This window comes from Taudactylus pleione, unplaced genomic scaffold, assembly GCF_031769625.1.
Source record: "Taudactylus pleione unplaced genomic scaffold, aTauple2 ptg000120l, whole genome shotgun sequence".
In the NCBI taxonomy this organism is placed as follows: Eukaryota; Metazoa; Chordata; class Amphibia; order Anura; family Myobatrachidae; genus Taudactylus; species Taudactylus pleione.
In genome coordinates this window covers 13044234-13062983 of record NW_028284522.1, presented here as the reverse complement: position 1 = coordinate 13062983, position 18750 = coordinate 13044234, and the positions used below count along the sequence as shown (strand labels likewise).

The following is an 18750-nucleotide window of genomic DNA, read 5'->3' as shown; positions in this document are numbered from 1 at the left end:
AAAACATGATCCTGTGTGGGGTCCTGAGGACAGAGTTTGAGAACCACTGCACTATACAATTATGTGTCAGATATCTGGCTGGTTGGAATGAAAACCTGGAAATGTATGGGAGCAAATGACAATTGACCACTTGCTCAAACACTGGAAAGAAGACAAAAATGGTCATTTAATCTAACTGGTTAAATCAAACGAATTTAACCAATTTGAACAATCATTGATGAGAGTGAGATGCACATAGAGGGATAGAGGCAGGCTTGCCTACCCTCCCGATTAGGCCGGGAGCCTCCCGATTTTCGGGTGCCCCTCCCGGCTCCCCGGAAAGGCAGGCAAGCCTCCCGGAAGCCTGCAACCCTCCCGACTGCAGGCATCAAAAGTTGCCTAAGCATTTGCACTTTCACCACTTTTGCTCTCAGATCTGCCACAGCAATTACTTGAACATTGCCGATTGTCAAACTCTGCGGTGCACAGTTTCACCTATTAGGGCCACCACTCCACTACTATTGCATAGTGTGAACTGAAATTTTACCAAAGAGAAAAATAAAATAAATGTGATATATATATATACATACATACATACATACATACATACATACATACATACATACATACATACACACATACACACATACATACACACACACACCGACAATCAGCTCGCTCCTTCCGGGAGGGAGCTGATTGTCGACTAATAGCAGGGGGCAGGGTCCAGACAGCTGTGACACATTGGGGGCGGGGCAGGGCCACACAATCATATCATGGCCCCACCCCCTCTTCACAATGCCATTATTTGCGGCACTGTGAAGCAGGGGGCGGGGCCACAATGACAATTCAGCGCGAATCGCATCACCGCCCCCCCCGCTGACGGGATTTCTAGTGTATTCTGGGGGGGGGGGGGGGGGAGGGAAATCTTGGGAGGCTTTCCTGCCTTTCCGGGGGGCCAGGAGCGCCCATATCTTGAGGGTAGGCAAGCCTGATACTAGGGGTGAGCAGGTTCGGATTTCTGAAATCTGAACCCCTCCGATCCGGGTCAGGCTCGACTTTCCCCGCCTGACTCGGACCCGAAATCGAGGCAAAACATAATCATCCTGCCTTCCGGGTCTTGTATTCTTTATAAGGTACCCAGGTCAGCGCCATTTTCTCACTCGGCTGTGGACAGTGAAGAGGGAGGGTGGGAGTTAGGGCTGGCTGGGCAGTGTAGTGTTGTGCTGTGCTGCTATTGTCCATTTGGGCTGTGTCCACTCCTCCAAAGTCCATAGGGGCTGGCTGTGCTGCTGTTGTCCATAGGGGCTGTGTCCACTCCTCCAAAGTCCATAGGGGCTGGCTGGACTGTGTTGTGCAGTCAGTTGTCCATAGGGGCTGTGTCCACTCCAAAGTCCTGTGCAGTGTCCCAGTCCTAAATGGGTGCTGTAGTGTTGTTCAGGGGGTGCTCCCCCCAAGAGCAAAAAAATATATTTTTTTTGTGTTTGTGAATTGTGTGCACTGTGGCCACACGGTTATCAACAAAGTAGCGCCAAGCGTGCGCCTGTATCATAAGTAAAGGGCCGGCTGGCTTGACCATTAAAGGGTGCTGTATCCCCCAAAGTGCACTCCAACAAAAATAAAATATTTTCTTCTGTGTTTGTGAATTGTGTGCACTGTATGTGCATCCTCAAAGCAGCAGCGCCAAGCGTGCGTCTGTCTGTTAAAGGGTGGTGTAACCCCCAAAGTGCACTCCAACAAAAAATTCTTTTTTTTCCCTGTCTTTGTGAATTGTGTGCACTGTAGCTGCACGTACATCAACAAAAGAGCAGCGCCAAGCGTGCGCTTGTGTCCCATAAGTAAAGAGCCGGCTGGCTCATATCTTAAAGGGTGGTGTAACCCACAAAGTGCACTAGTCTCCAACAAAAATCAAAAATAATTTTTTGTGTTTGTGTGAACATTAGCCGCACGTATATATCAATATAACATAAATGGAGGACCAAACTTTCTCCGATAAAAATAAAATAGGGAAAGATCAAGAACCACTTCCTCCTAGTGCTGAAGCTGCTGCCACTAGTCATGACAGACGATAACATGCCATCAATGTAGTTTGCCAAGGCCGATGCCCAATGTCATAGTAGAGGGCACATACAATCCCAAATGACAAAGTTCAGGAAAATGACCTTGAAAAAAAACATTTCAATCTGAAGAGAAACGTAAACTTGCCAATATGCCATTTACGACACGGAGTGGCAAGGAACGGCTATGGTCTTTCCCTATGTTCATGACTAGTGGTTCAGCTTCACATGACGATGGAAGCCCTCCTCCCGCTAAAAAAAAAAAAATCAAACGAGTTAAGCTGGCAAAAGCACAGCGAAGAACTGTGCGTTCTAAGATGATATCACAAATCCCCAAGGAGAGTCCAAGTGTGGAGGCGGTTGCGATGCCTGACCTTCCCAGCACTGGACGGGAAGAGGTGGCCCTTTCCACCATTTGCATGCCCCCTGCAAGTGCTGAAAGGAGCACCCACAGTCCACTTGCTGATATGCAAATTGAAGATGTCACTGTTGAAGTACAACAGGAGGAGGATACTGGTGTAGCTGGCGTTGAGGAGGAAGATGGCGAGGAGGATTCTGATGGTGATGTGGTTTGTTTAAATCAGGCTCCGGGGGAGACAGTTGTTGTCCGTGGGATGAAAAAGCCCATCACGGTCATGCCTGGGCAGAAGACCAAACATTCCACCTCTTTGGTCTGGCAATATTTCTATCCAAATCCAGACAACAACTGTCTTGCCATATGTACCATATGTAAAGGTGAAATAAGTTGGGGTAGGGACGTTAACCACCTAGGAACATCCTCCCTTATACGGCACCTGCAGCACGTTCATAAAAAGTTACTGTCAAGTTCAGAAACTTTGGCTAAGACCGTAAGCAGTCCAGGGACACCTAAATCCCGGTGTATCCAAGCGCCTGCAAACCACACAGTCAACTCCCTCCTCATCAATTTCCTCCTTAGTCAGGATCGGAAGTAGTCCTGCAGGCCATGTCACTGGCATGACTGACTCTCCTATCCGGGATTCCTCCGGAGGATCCTGCATTGCTATGCCTACTGCTGGGAGTCGTTCATCATCCCAGAGAGGAAGTAGGAACACCTCTACTTTTACTAAACAATTGACCCTCCAACAGTCCTTAGCGAGGAGGATGAAGTACGACAGCAGTCATCCTGAAGCAAAACGTGTAACTGAGGCCTTGACTGCTATGTTGGTGTTAGACGTGCATCCGGTATCCGCCATTAGCGCAGTGGGATTTAGACAATTGATGGAGGTAGTGTGTCCCCGGTTCCAAATCCCGTCTAGATTCCACTTCACTAGGCAGGCGATACTGTACAGAAACGTCAGAAAAAGTGTCCTCAGTGTCCTAAAAAATGTGGTTGTACCCAATGTCCACTTAACCACGGACATGTGGACAAGTGGAACAGGGCAAACTAAGGACTATATGACTGACAGCCCACTGGGTAGATGCATCACCTTACGCAGCAACAACAGCAGCGTCACCAGTAGCAGCATCTCAGAAACGCCAGCTCGTTCCAAGGCAGGCTACGCTGTGTATCACCGGTTTCAGCAAGAGGCACACCGCCGACAGAGAAACTGAGGGAAATCATCGCCCAGTGGCTTACCCCACTTAGACTCTCCTGGGGATTTGTGATATCTGACAATGCCACCAATATTGTGCGGGCATTACATCTGGGCAAATTCCAGCACGTCCCATGTTTTGCTCACACAATAAACTTGGTGGTGCAAAATTCTATGAAAAGCAACAGGGGCGTGCAGGAGACGCTTTGGGTGGGCCGAAAAATTTCTGGCCACTTTCGCCATTGAGCGACTGCGTGCCGAAGACTGGAGCGCCAGCAAACACTCTTGAACCTGCCCTGCCATCACCTGAAGCAAGAGGTTGTGACGCAGTGGAACTCAACCCTCTATATGTTTCAGAGGATGGAGGAGCAGCAAAAGGCCATTCAAGCCTATACATCCACCTATGACATAGGCAAAGGAGGGGGTATGCACCTGACTCAAGCGCAGTGGAGAATGATTTCTCCAGCCCTTCCAACTTGCCACATGTGAAGTCAGTTCAGACACTGCCAGCTTGAGTCAGGTCATTCCCCTCATCAGGCTTTTGCAGAAGCAGCTGGAGAAAGTGAAGGAGGAGCTAAGACGGAGCGATTCCGCTCGGCATATGGGACTTGTGGATGAAGCCCTTCATTCGCTTTGCCAGGATTCCAGAGTGGTCAATCTGTTGAAATCAGACCACTACATTTTGGCCACCGTGCTCGATCCTAGGTTTAAAGCCTATGTGGTGTCTCTTTCTGGCCGACAAGCCTGCAGAGGTGCAAAGACCTGCTGGTGAACACACTGTCAGCTGAAGCGGAACGTGACACGTCAACAGCTCCTTCTTCATTTTCTCCCGCAACTGGGGCTGCCAGGAAACAACTTAGATATCCTAAGCAACCCGCTGGCGGTGATGCAGGGCAGGCTGGACCAAGTTTGGACATCTGGTCCGGACTGAAGGACCTGGCAACAATTTCTGACATGTCTACTGTCACTGCATATGATACTGTCACCATTGACAGAATGGTGGAGGATTACATTGGTGACAGCATCCAAGTAGGCATGTCAGACAGTCCGTACCTGTACTGGCAGGAAAAAGAGGCAATTTGGAGGCCCCTGTACAAACTGGCTCTATTTTACCTGAGTTGCCCCCCCTCCAGTGTGTACTCCGAAAGAGTGTTTAGTGCAGCCGGGAACCTTGTCAGCGAAAGGCGTAGGAGGTTGTTTCCACAAAATGTGGAGAAGATTATGTTCATAAAAATGAATTATCAACTCTTCCAAGGAGACCAGCCTCCAGAACATACAGAGGGACCTGTGGTGGTGGATTCCAGTGGGGATGAATTAATACTCTGAGGATGAGGATGTACACAACACTGAAGAGGGTGAGGAATCGGTGGATGAGGAGGATGAGGACGACATCTTGCCTCCGTAGAGCCAGTTTGTGCAGGGACAGATTAATTGCCAGCTTGTTTTGTGGGGGCCCAAACGAACCAATCATTTCAGCCACAGCCATGTGGCAGACCCTGGCGCTGAAATTATTGGTTTGTTAAAGTGTGCATGTCCTGTTAATACAACATAAGGGTGGGTAGGAGGACCCAAGGACAATTCCATCTTGCACCTCTTTTTTTTCTTTGAAAAACTAGGCCCCAAACAGTACATAATGCAAACTGCCATCCTGTTTGCCACTGCAGTGTCACTCCTAGATGGGCCACGTGTTTGTGCCGCCCACTCGTATCGCTTAGCATAGTCATCCAGCTACCTCGGTGCAACCTTTTGGACATAAAAACACTATTGTGAGGTGTTCAGAATAGACTGGAAATTAAGGTTAATAATAGCATAGGAGCAGAAAAACCCACAAATTCTGTGATTTTAGCGTTTTTTAAAAAAAAAAAAATACAGATCCAAAACACAAAGCCCAGAACCCAAAACACGGAAGGGTGGTTTTGGCAAAACCAATCCAGATCCAAAACACGAAAGAAAGACCCAGATCCAAAACACAAAACACGAAAAGTGGCCGGTGCACACCCCTACCTGATACACAAACACACACAAACACATACCATGCAAAATTTCATCAAAATCGGAGATGGTCAAGTGGGGACGGTTTTCGAAAATTGGTCCACTTGACACGGAATGACCCTCATAACACTACACAAACAGGAGTCGTCCAGACAGTGTGATCTATGCGAATAGTGAATATCGGCTGAAGTCACCATCTGCCCAGGGAGGAACAATTTATCCATAGTTTGCCCATTGCAAAGAAACCACATACAGGTAAGGCAGACTGAAGCGATGGGCCTGTACCCGCCAGGAACCTGGGAATTGGGGGCCCCTAAAATAAAATTGGTTTCTGTTGCGAGCCCTGGGGAAGCCTTTACTTTTGTAAACAGTAGAAAGTGTTCTCACACAAAGCATTTGCTTCAGGTGAAATCCCAATTCCCCATAGTAAATCCTATGGTAAGAGGCAGACTCACATTTACACTGGACAAGTTGTGCAACACATTTGTGGTTTCAAATCATAGGAAAAGAAACCCACACGTTCCTGCAGTAAATAACCAAGAAGTAAACAAACTATAGTCTAGCCAACATTTTACCATTTTGGAGGGACGTGATTCAAATCTAAATGCAAGATTAGCATTTAAAGTACCTGTGGGTGTTTGTGTTCAGGGTTATGCTAACATCAGTGTGCAAACAGGAGGGACAATTCCTGTATCCCTGGACTATTCCGTAAATGTTTGCAGCGCAATGGCTGCAGAATTCCATAACAGAAAGCCATGTTACTCCTTACTTAGCTTCCCCATAGTAACAGTATCTTTTATAAATATTGTGAACCTAAATATAATTTTTCATATTTGAAGTTTAAGTATTATTCACATTTTTTAGGTCTAGTTTTCCATGCCATGAGCAATTAACTTAACACTGTATGCAACAATGTAATTTGCATGACTACAAGCTATGGCATACTCATGGTGGGTACACTATACAGATATATCTGCAGATGATGGTAGTTCATACACATTGAACGGCCATCATCTGCTTGTGCCCTTGGCAGCCGGGGGGTTGGGAGTGTCCCTCCTCTTGGGGGGAGGGGCGGGGGGGGGGTGGGAGTTGTGTGTGGTCTGCAGACCGCCCGTACACACCTGCCGACGGACAGATTTCTGCAGACATATCTGTCCATCGGCTGTGCAGCCCAGCCAATGCGATATGTCGGTGAACGCCGACATATTGCGGGTACACTGCCTGACGGGCAGCAGATACATTGGCCGGTCAATTGATCGGCAAATGTATCCATCAGTGTGCGCCCAGCAGTGGCTTAACTAGGGCAGGGCGAGCGGGGTGCGTGTCCTGGGCACCGTGGGACCGGCGGCAAGGGGGGGCACCGCCAGCTACGGTGCCGGCCCGCCCTAGTTAGCCAGTGTAGCGCCGACCGCAGTGAGTGCGGTCAGCACTACACATTTACACAAGACCGGCACTAGGCTTCCAGCGCCGGTCCTGTGCTGCACAGCTGAGCCCCTTCCCACCCCCTGAGCACTTGCCCAATAGCACCAGGAGGAGGGTGGCAGGCGGACTCAGACTGTGCATAACGCATACATCACCACCAGACAGACTCTCATTGGCTGCTGCTGCACACACATCACTGCCGAACGGCAGCGGTGTGTGTGAGAATCAGCAGCCAAAGAGAGTCAGATAGACTCATTGACTGCTGCGCGCCCACTGCAAGAGCCAGGCTTCCGTCCAGCTCCTGCATTAGTAATGGGAGAAACGTCATGTCATGACGTCTCTCCCATAATGCAGAGCGGCCTGGGAGGATGGATGCGCGGATGGCGGCGGGAGCAGGAGCGTGGATACAGGCAAGTATTTTACTTTTGTTTCATTTTAGTGTGTATTTCGGGGGGGGGGGGCGCTCTATCACAAAGGGGACTACTACTGGGGGCACTACTGGGGGGGATACTACTGTGGGCACTGCTTCAGGTGGGGGGGGGGGGGGGGGGGACACCTGTACTGGGGACTACTACTGGGGCACTGCCTCGGGGTGGGGGGGGGGGCGACCACTACTGGGGGGATACCACTGAGGGCACTGCTTCGTGGGGACCACTACTGGGGACTACCACTGGGGCGGGGGGGGGAATACTACTGTGGGCACTGCATTGTGGGGGACCACTACTGGGGACTACTACAGGGGGCACTGCATCAAGGGGGACTCTTACTGGGGGAACTATATAAAGGGCACTGTATAGGAGGGACTACTACTGGGGGCACTATATATATATATATATATATAAAGGGCTCACTACTGGGGGCACTGCATAAGGGGCACTGTATATGGGGGGGGACTGTATAAGGGGCACTGCATTAAGGTGCAAATGGAAGGAATGTTCCCAGTGACAAGGGGTGTGTCATGTTGACACGCCCTATTTTTCAGTGGCCACGCCCATTTTTCGCCGCACATAGGGGGGGGGGGCATTTTCAAATTTGCCCTGGGCTCCAAATACCCTAGTTACGCCACTGGTGCCCAGCTTTACTCTCCAGGAACGTCCAGGAGAGTAACACATTTTCGGGTGTGGACTTCCTACATCCCGCCCAAGCTATGGTCACATATTAGGTGCAAAACACAGAAGTTTACCAATACAGCAGAATGAGCAAGCAGAAACAAATCAAAGTGGGGAGATGTACAAAGCCTTGGAGAGTGATAAAGCACCAACCAATCAGCTCCTCGCTGACATTTTTCAAACAGCCTGTAACATGACAGTTAGGATTGCAAACGATAGGCTAAATGTAATGACCTCCGAACTCCCGACGCTGCGGGAATTCAAAGGGACAATCATTTTAAAGGCTAAACCAAGCTGGTTTGGCCATAAAAAAAATGTACACTTTAAAAATACAGATAGACGCATAAATCCCTGCAGTGTTGGAAGTTGAGGCTATTACATTTAGCCTATCGTTTGCAATTGAATATATTACCATTAATACATATTTAAAGGGCTATACACGCCCTGCAGAGTAAATTTTCTCCTTTTTCGTTACATTTAGCCCAATGGCTGCAAAGTAACATTCTTCTGCAATGTACACAGGTGAACATCTCAGCATACTTTATAACTATATAGGGCCTAATACTCTTCCTTTTCCCTATAACCAGGGGCAGAACTATGAGAGACAATGGAGGCGCCTGATGCCAGGCACCAGCACTGAAGGGGCACCTCCTCCATCACCCACAATATAGTCACCCCACTTATGGCTGTAAAAATGTACCCAGAGTGTACAGTCACAGCCGCTCAATACATGGCACCTTTTCCCAGCACCTGGGAGCTACCATAACCATATACTAGTGGAGGGCTCTGTGTCAGACCATCAGCTGCGGCCTCCATCTATATAGCCTGTCTCTGCTCATTGGTGTCGCTGCTCCTCATGCCAGGGAGACTGATCTGGCACCCCCCTTCACCCACAACTCCCCGTCCCACTAATCCATGGCGGAAGCGGGCCCGAGCAGAAGTGTGGCTGCAGATCTTCCAGGAGCTGGATGTCAACAAGGATGCACCAGACAGTGCTGCGGGTAACAGTTCATGGGAGGCGGGGGCCTGGGGCACCGGCTACTGAGCCTGGAGGCAGATATTTAGTGGAGCAACTTCCCAGCCTATGAAGCAATAGGCAGTAGTCTGGGCATTTTGTGATTTGTAGTCCCACCACAGTGGCAGTCTTACAGTATCTTAACTCAAACGCAGTCCTCAAAGCCCCCACATCAGATGGTTTTCCTCTCCATGAGGGAGATCAAGAGGGCTCCTCAACCCACATCAGGTGTCTCCTCCATCAGGACGAGACTCAGCCTCATGCCAATTGCACTATACTGGTCACCATCTTATCTATGACTTATACATAGCTGTATATACTCCTAATTAACCCCAGGGCTGAAGCAAAGGTCAGTCTTACAAACATATTACTCAGTGCAGTCCCCATCTTTTTAATAAACAATGTTATACCTTATCTTGTGTCTCTGGTATACGATGGGAGAGCTGTCAAGATGCCGATGCTAGGGGGAGGTTTAGGGTTAGGCACTTAGAGGAGAGGGTTAGGTTTAGGGTGTGGGGAGGTTAGGGTAGGGAGAGGGGGATGGTTAGCATACCGACCAACAAGTCGGTGACAGGATTCTGAACGCTGGGATCCTGACATCCCATACCAAACCCTTTGCATGTGTTCCAAGCACATTAACTGAAGGGGATCTATACACAACCTTAATGCAAACCCTTCACTTCTCCTTCAGCATTACTGTGCACAAGTGGAGAGTGTCAGGGAGTGATGCTAGGGATCCCTCTTCCGATACTTTGAGATTTGTAGACCATAGGCAACAGCAGCTAACACCACCTTGAGATAGCGTTAGCTACCAGGGCCAGTCTCCGGAATGCACATACATTCAGGGGAATCTATAAATCTGCACCTTATCTCATTTAAATTTGCAGGATATCCCACAAAAACACACTTTCTTTGGTAAATAGGCCCAATAGAAGCAGTCACAAATCTCAAGTACAGTAAACCAAGGAAATCCAAGCTTCAGAGAAGTAGACAATAAGGGGGCAATTCAAATGTTCTGGGCGCTCATTAATTAATCGCCCTCTTTGCCGCCTATGAGAAGAGGTTTAGCCATGTAAATCAGTCTAAAATTCTTGTTAGGGCACGCCAACTGCGGTTAGCGCACCCTAACCAGGAGGTCTCACACATTTCTGCTCGCACCCTCCTGAATGCGTGCAGAAATGCCAACGCCAGCAACTATTGCGCCCTGACAGAGCAACAATTGAATTACTCTGTCGGGAGTCTTAAAAAAATTAAATAAATAAAAAGCCGCTTTCAGAACATTTGAATCGCCCCCCAAGTTTTTCTAGAATTATGCATACTGTGGGGCTGATGCAGAGTAAATGTAGTGGTCCACAAAGGCACTCAAATTGCGTGCATGGCAATAAATGCATGTTTTTCACATCGGTCTCCATATTGCTTGCTTTGATATCACTTATCAAAATTTGGTATGCACTTGTACCAGGTCTATTCTTAATGTAAAAGATGCATTGGATAACAACTCTGAAAACTCACCCTCATATGCAAATGCCTCATTACCACCCAGACTTGCAGCCACACGGGGAGCTGCAATGGTGTTCTGTGCGAGTTTATATAACCCAATGAAGGGTGCGCTCTGAGCCAGAGTATGAGTCAGCAAAGCTGATCAGCATTCGCACTGTTAAGGTGCATACACATGGTCAGATTTGTCAGATGAACGATTTGAACTACGAACGATTTTTGACTGCATTAAAATGAATGGAGTCGTCCAAATGTGACTGCAAACACATCAGATGTCAGATATCGTTATCTGACAAGCGGGAACGCGCATCGTTCATCTGACAAACATGTCAGATTTTCCTTCAGATATGAACGATTTTTAAAATAGTTATCGTTCAGATCTGAAGAAAAGTCTGACCGTGTGTATGCACCATTCGTTTTTTCATTCAGTAATTCACTGTATTTGAAAACATTAATGTAGATTATGGTTTCAGGGTCTGATTCATTAACGATCGCTATTGCTAAAGCAGACGCAGTTGGCCAATTGTTGCGTACTGAGCATGCATCGCAGTGCGTGTAGGCACCACTGCGATCATGGAGACCACACAGAGCCATCGCAGAGTAACAGGCAGTGAGCATTTGAGAGGGGGCGAAACACAGGCGTGCCTGACCGTTTGAATGTCGTTGCATGGGTGTGCATAAATTAGCCATTGCGATTGCATAGGCAGCTTGAGTACACTGGCCCTGATTCAGAGCCGGACGCTCTGACAGAGCGCTCGCTCTGAATCAGGGCCATCCCTCTGAATTTAAGAGCAGCCCCCTGGCCGCTCGCATAGCTGTGGGTGACCACCCACAGCTATAGCGAGCGGCCAAAACCTGACCATTGCGACCATCGGGCTTGCGATGAGACCCTTGCGGTAGGGTCTCAGAGCCAAAATCACTCCAGGGCTTGCGGCAACATCAGAGCCAAAAGCACTCCCACTGACATCACTAGTGATGTCAGTGGGGCCGGCCCCAGATGGTAGGCGTCTGGGCAGCCACGCCCCCGGCACAGCCACCAAAGGGGGCGTGCTGTCACTCACCATCGACAGCACGCCCCCTTTGGTGCGAGACCCATGACGGCTTGGCCGTCGTTATTCGGGTTTCGCGCATGCACACTTGGCCAACATTGACCCGCTTGCGAGCGCTCAGTGCTCGCGAGCGGGTCTGAATTAGGCCCACTGTGTGCAACAAAGTTAGCAATTTCTAAGTAAGGTCAGGGCTGCTGTAATTCTACGTGAGGGTCCGATGGTACTCGATGTTTATGAAGGTTTGCAAAGTATTATGGATGTGATATAGCGGTAGTGGGAGTCTATGTTGCCAGTACGACAGCATTGCGATTGCAATCATTAACATTTTTACAGCAGACCTGCCTGCGATTACAGGGGATGTAGTCGGCATCCTGGTGTGCGGGATGCCGACGGTCCTAATACCTGAGCAGAAATCCCGAAGGCAAGTATCGTGGTGTACGGGGAGGGTAGCAGTACCTAGTGGGGTTAAGCACTAGGGAGGGAAGGTTAGGATTAGGGTGAGGGGAGGGGTTAGGTTTAGGCACAGAGCAGGGGTTACAAAAATACTTACCATTCACTCCAATGGGTGTCGGGATTCTGCCTTTGTCGGGATGCCGCTGTCGGTATTATGACTAGTATCATACCCAACCCAATTACGGAGCTGCGATCCCAATAGCAATCTATGATGAATCAGGACCTCAGTTTGTTATTCTGATCCCAAGTACAAATAATTCTATGCAAAGTTAAACTACGTCACCGCTCGACAGCTGTTTTCTGGCAAAACAATACACCAACAATCTTTTCATATGGCTGGAGGGACACTTTGTCCTGAATTAGCACTCCGGCTTGCGTTTACAAACAAGCAATATTATGTCACACACCCAATATAGGGAGAATGCCATTACACAGAGGTTAGAAGGCTGTGTTCTGGGCCAGCACAGAAGGCCAACACCCACTATGCAGCAGACCCAAAAGAAGAAGGACTGTAAGAAACGGAAGAACAAATCACTTTTATAATGATCTATGCAATAATGTTTCACCAAGGAAAAGGTTTCATAAAATACCAGTTGTGAGAGGTCATTTGTGTTCCTATGTATCGCACTATGGGCCTGATTCAGAGTTGCATGCAGATCACAGACAGAACATACTTGCCGACAATCAGCTCCAGCCTTCCGGGAGGGAGCTGATTGTCGGCTAACAGTGGGGGTGCGGGGGCGGTCATTGGGGGCAGAGCTGGGGGTGGGCCAGCCAGAAGGTGGTACATTGGGGGTGGAGCCGCACAATCGCGTCTCCGCCCCTCTTCACAATGCCGTTATTTTCGGCAGTGTGATGCAGGGGGCGGGGCCGCGATTCAGCGCAAATCGCGTCACCGGCTCCCCCGCTGCGGGAGTTTCTAATCTTTTCAGGGGGGAGGACGGGAGGGTCGGAGGCTTCCGGGGAGGCTTGCCTGCCTTTCGGGGGTCCGGGTCTTTGAACGCAGCAGCTGTGTGATAATATGTAGTGTCGCAAGAGTAGTCTAGTGTAAAAAGACGCCTACTGCTGGCATCGTAGATCCTAGGGCTGCATCCAAAGACACAGCATTGGATCACTTTGCATGAACATTTGCCATCTGAGTAACCCTCAGATCACGGAGGATGGCCGTGAAATTCACGCTTCCAGGGCCAGCGAAGCTGCGTTGCAAGACAGACATTGGCCTTGGAACGCCCACATAACAGGGACGACCCGTCCCCATTTTCTGGGATGCTGTCCGTCACCATCAATGATGCTGTGGCTTAGGGGGCACTGTCATCGCAGACACAGATCAGCACATGCGCAATACAGATCCTGCACATGCACCAATCATCATCCATCAGAGTTGTACGTAAACCAGTGGTTTACATACAACTCTGCCCTATTTCCCTTATAAGCACCAATCAGCCTGAAACTCAGAAGGCTTCTTATGAAAGATCTACCTGTAACTTCCACAATTAAATAGGAACCATGCTTTCCTACTTTTGAAAGAGCATTTCAGGGAGATTGTGAGAGCAGCACCTTTGAGCGCGGCGGTAAAGTGTGCGTGTACTGCTACATCTGAGAGGAGTACCATAAAATTTACTTACATCCACATGTAATCGAGCCCCAAAGCAGTTACTAATCTATACCAGCTAGAACTATACATATCTGAAAGCTCTGATTAAGGTACAAATATTTGTGTTTGCTCCTAATCTGCAATAATAGTTACACTAGATATTTATTAGGTTTTCCTTATGCACATAAATTATTCCCATCATTAAGCCCCGAGACACTGCAGGGCATCACTCAGGGCTTAAATGGCTGATATCAGCAGACGCTAGCTTACGGGATGTTAGACAGGTAGGGTTACAAAACAAAAATATATAATTTATTTATATGGTGCTACAAGTGTTCCACAGCGCCTTACAAAGTACATAAACAAATAGGTTGACCAGTGACTTCCAATACAGGACAAGGATAATATACATTTCTATATTATTGACCATAACACCCAGATAAGCAACCAAGTGTTAAGTGCCCTATTGGGGAGTAAGATTAAAGTAAGGGGAAGTACAAAAGGGTAGAGGGCTCTGCTCATAAGAGCGTACATTCTAAAGGGGAGGGGCAGACAAACAGATGTGACACAGATGGGGTAGAAGGGGAGGAAGGAGCATGTAGCTGCAAGTTAGGGCTTTGTAAGCAAGTGTGAGAACCGTGAATTGGGTTCTGATAGGGAAGGGGAGCCAGTGGAGGGCATGTAGGAGAGGCAGATGTAGAGAGTTTGGAGAGGAAGATGAGCCGAGCAGCAGCATTGAAGACAGACTGGAGAGGAGAGAGATGGGAGGAGGTTACAGTAGTCCAATCTGGAGATGACCTGTGAGTGTATGAGGGATTTAGTGGCATCCTGGGTGAGAAAGGGTCTAATCTTGGATATATTTTTAAGGTGAAACGACAGGACTGCAAGAGGTTCTGAATATGTGGTTTGAAGGAGAGGGAGGAGTCCAAGATAACTCCAAGACAGCGCACTTTGGGTTAGAGGAGATCGTTGTGCAATCAATTTCTAAAGAAGAGGCGGGAAGTGCGGTTATGTTGGAGGGTGGGAAAATGATCAGCTCAGTCTTTGACATATTAACTTTAAGAATTTGCTGGGACTTCCAGGAAGATATAGCAGAGACAGTTGGAGATACAAGTGAGGAGAGAGGTTACAGGAGGAAAGGTAGATCTGAGTATCAGCAGATAATGGAGGTCAATAGAGCTAGTTAGTTCACTTAGAGAGGAGGTATAAAAGAGAATAGGAGAGGACCAAGAACAGAACCTTGGGGAACACACATACTGTAAGAGGCTGTGGGAGGGGAAAAGAGAAGCCATGAGAGGAGACAGAAGGAACGGTCAGAGAGGTAGGAGGCTAGCCAGGAGAGGGCAGTGTTAGGTAGACCAAGGGAGTGAAGGATTTGCAGCAGGAGAGGGTGGTCCACATTGTCGAAAGCAGCAGAGAGGTCAAGGAGAATAAGCAGAGAGTAGGGGCCCTTGGACTTCGCAGCAAGGAGGTCATTGCTGACTGTTGTGAGGGCAGTTTCAGTGGAGTGGAGAGAACGGAAGCCAGACTGAAAATAGTCAAGGAGGGAGTGGGAGGAAAGAAAGGTGGTAAGACTGTTGTATACACACTCAAAGGAGCTTGGAGGCAAAAGGGAGGAAAGAGATGGGATTGTAGTTGGAGAGTGTTAAAATCAAGGGTAGGTTTTTTAAAGAATGGGAGAGACAAGGGCATGATTGAATGCAGAAGGGACAGTGCCAGATGAAAGGGAGAGATTGATGTGGGCAATATGGGAACAGCCACAAGGAGAAAGGTACCGGAGGAGACGTGAAGGGATTTGGACCGGATGAAGGCTATGACTTCCTCTCCAGATACAAAGGGGAGAAGGATGTCAGTCTGTAAAATGGATTGGGAGGGGTGATGCGGGAAAGGAGGCGACTGATAAATACACACACACACACACACACACACACACACACTATATTACAAAATGCCTTACACAGTTTGATTCGTTTAATTTAGATTTCTGACTCGAAGATGCTGGGCCTTAGTCAGTCTGAAACTTAATTGCAAATTTCTTTATTTTTATTTATTTTTTTAAAAAGATGGATCTCTGTGACCCATTCACAGTCAATCGCATCCTCAAATCTTGAGCTGTAACTCCCTTCCCTTGTTGTACCCCGCTAAGATGAGACTGGACTTTTTTTTGTACTGTCAGTAACTTCACTAACAGAACAAAAAAAAAAAAAAAAAAAGTGCTAGAAATCTCAGCACAGAATGGAAATATATTGATGTTAATATCTGGAATGCAAATATTATATTCTTTATTTCTATAAAACAAGGGTTCCTAGCTATGCGAGTTTTTAGCACTGCCCCCATCATGTATTTGAATTGATTTTCTCTTATGCGACCAATTGGTCTCAGTCATTACTATAAACTTTTGCATCCTGGTGGCAAAAAAACCTCCACCCACATCATGTTATTGGTGCACACACTGAGAGCACCTGAATCCCAGCAGGGGGAAACCTCCCAACTCACAAATCAGGATTAAAGTCCCTATAACGGGACCGAGGAAGATTTCCAACAAGTCATGACTGTCCCGCTGAGACTGGGATTGTTGGGAGGTATGCTTTCTTTATGTATTATTTCCAGCATGAAAAATCAATGATACTGTCTAATAACTGATAGGATACAGCTTTTTCAGTGAATGTGGCGCAGATTTGGAAAATAGAGCTCTGGTAAAATAGGATGAAGAATGTTAGTGGCTGCAAAATAGTTAAATCACAGGGCCTGTTACTTATGGGCAAGTTAAGGAATCTTTGCTATATACAAAATAAAAAAAAATAAAAAACACCCTGTTGAAAACAGGTCAGGAAAGTCATCTACACATCGGATTTACAAATGTCCATAATAGCCTAATGAAAATCATTCTTGGGCTTATAGTTTGAATCAGTGTTTTAAGTTAAACTGCCCACGAGCTGTCGTCATTTTTACACATTTACTGTGGGAGGGAGGAGAATTAAAAAAAAAAAAAAAAAACTCCACACACTACTCATCACTATCTGGTTATTACAGTCACAAAAATTCTGACCAAATACTACACTTTTACAGTAACAATTGTTTAAAGCCCTTACTTACTGCCCACAGCATGGAGGACAGACATTGGGTTAGGGTTTCCATAATAAATAAATAAAAAAAAAGAAGGTCGGGGGGAGTTTTGGAAATGACCATTTTACATATACAGCTGTTTTCACCATTGATATGGTTTTTCCTACTATTTATCAAACATTACAGCAGTGTCTTTTGCCAAGTATTGCCAGCAGTAGAAATTGCTGAGTATCTCCAGTGATTGGCTCCACAGAGAAGCCTATTTAACAAGGACAGTCAACTGATAACTATTACAATCCTGAGAGTAGTAAAAGAGGAAAAAATAAATAAATAAATTTCCTCAAAAAGTATAAAAATAAAAACATGAATCATTTACCTTTTCCTTCTTACATTTTTTATTTTTTTCACAAAAAGATAAACTGGAAGCCAAATCCAAGCTTCCAGTTCCATTATGCAGGAACAGGAGAACCGGAGACTGCCTAGCCAAGAGCCTGCTAACTACTGCCAGGCAGCATCGACAAACTTTAAATGATAGATTGTGACGCTACAACATCTCCTATCAATGCTTTCATATAGAGACTTATCACTTTAGCACACATGGTACCAGACATCCATTAATTGGAATTACATGCACTGATAACAGCCAGCTCAGGCACAGCACACTTTTCTGCTCAACATTTATAATGTTTCTCAATAGAAACAAATGAGCATTAAGGGGCATATGTATCAAAGCTTGATGCGAGATAAAATTGAGAGATATATATCACCAACCAATCAGCTTCTAACTTACATTTTGCAGGCTGTGTTTAAGAAATGATAGTTTGGAGCGGATTGGTTGGGGATATATATTTCACAATTTTTTCTCACATCAAGCTTTGGTAACATGCCCCTTAATCTCTCTCTGCTCACAGCAAGCAGTGATGGAGTACTACTGGCATCAGTTACTAGTGAGCAGAGGAAAGTCAGTGCTGGAAAGACAAAACAAATGCATTTCACAGAAAATGAAATGGTCAAGATTGTTGCAAAATAAAAGCTTGTTTGCAGCCGGAGTTATTAATGGTCTGATGGAAGAAAAGTATACACAGTGTAGCCTTAGTACAAAGAGCAGACACTCACCTCCCTGTTCTAGCTGCAGTCTCCCCTCAGCTCTCTGACTGAAGCCTTTCCCTGAACTGATGCTTCTCTGGTAATTTTAGTCAAGCCATCCACTTGGCTTCTCCTCCCCCTCCAGATCATTAGGGAGCACACACCCACCCTGCCTCCTCCTCTGTCTGCTCCTCAACTCTCAGCTTAGATTTATATCTGAGAAGGGACGTAGATATACGTGCACTGTTCTGTCACTGAGCACAATAAGCATTGGCAATGTATTCAGCTTAATGAGACAGCCCAGGCCAAGTCAGAACCCTGTCATGAGAAATGAAGAAATGCCACTGTGTTCTGCAAGTATGTCACAGCTGTATTGTCTAGGGGGCTTTAAGCCCTCGTTTAAATAGAGTAAGAATAGAGTGACGTTTGGACTGGACTCCACGAAGTACAACTTCCCATCTGTGCTTTGATTCCCTATAAACATACAGTACAACTATATGCATGCATACTTGCCTACTTTTGAAAAAGCATTTCTGGGAGATTGTGAAAGTGTATTTGTACTGCTACATCTGAGAGGCATGTCATAAATGTACTTTCAGCCAAATGTAAATGAGCCCCAAAGCAGTTACTAAAGCTGGCCATACACGCTACAATTATCGGGGCGATCCGCCCAATATTCGCAGATCGCCCCAATAATAGTGTGTGCGGCCAACCCAGGGTTAAATATTGCTCGGTCGGGCTTGCCGGATTGTCCAGCATGCCCGTCCGATGCGATATTTAAGGGGTAACCTGTCGGCCGCATCGGGCAGTGTATGCCCAGCCACGGCCGACAGACAGACATTTCCCCTGTTCCTTCCCATGGAAGGAACAGGGGAATG

At 47.1% G+C, this 18750-nt stretch overlaps 1 protein-coding gene across 2 annotated transcripts in view; it reads right to left on the bottom strand.

Moving 5' to 3' along the window:
- Nucleotides 1-18063, bottom strand: part of SERPINE2 (serpin family E member 2) — a 64071-nt gene extending 46008 nt beyond the window's left edge. For both annotated transcript variants that reach the window (XM_088472107.1, XM_088472106.1), the window contains exon 1: nucleotides 17903-18063. The gene's annotated coding sequence lies outside the window, so the exon portion shown is untranslated. The remainder of the gene's footprint in view (nucleotides 1-17902) is intronic.
- Between the last annotated feature and the right edge of the window lie 687 nt (nucleotides 18064-18750).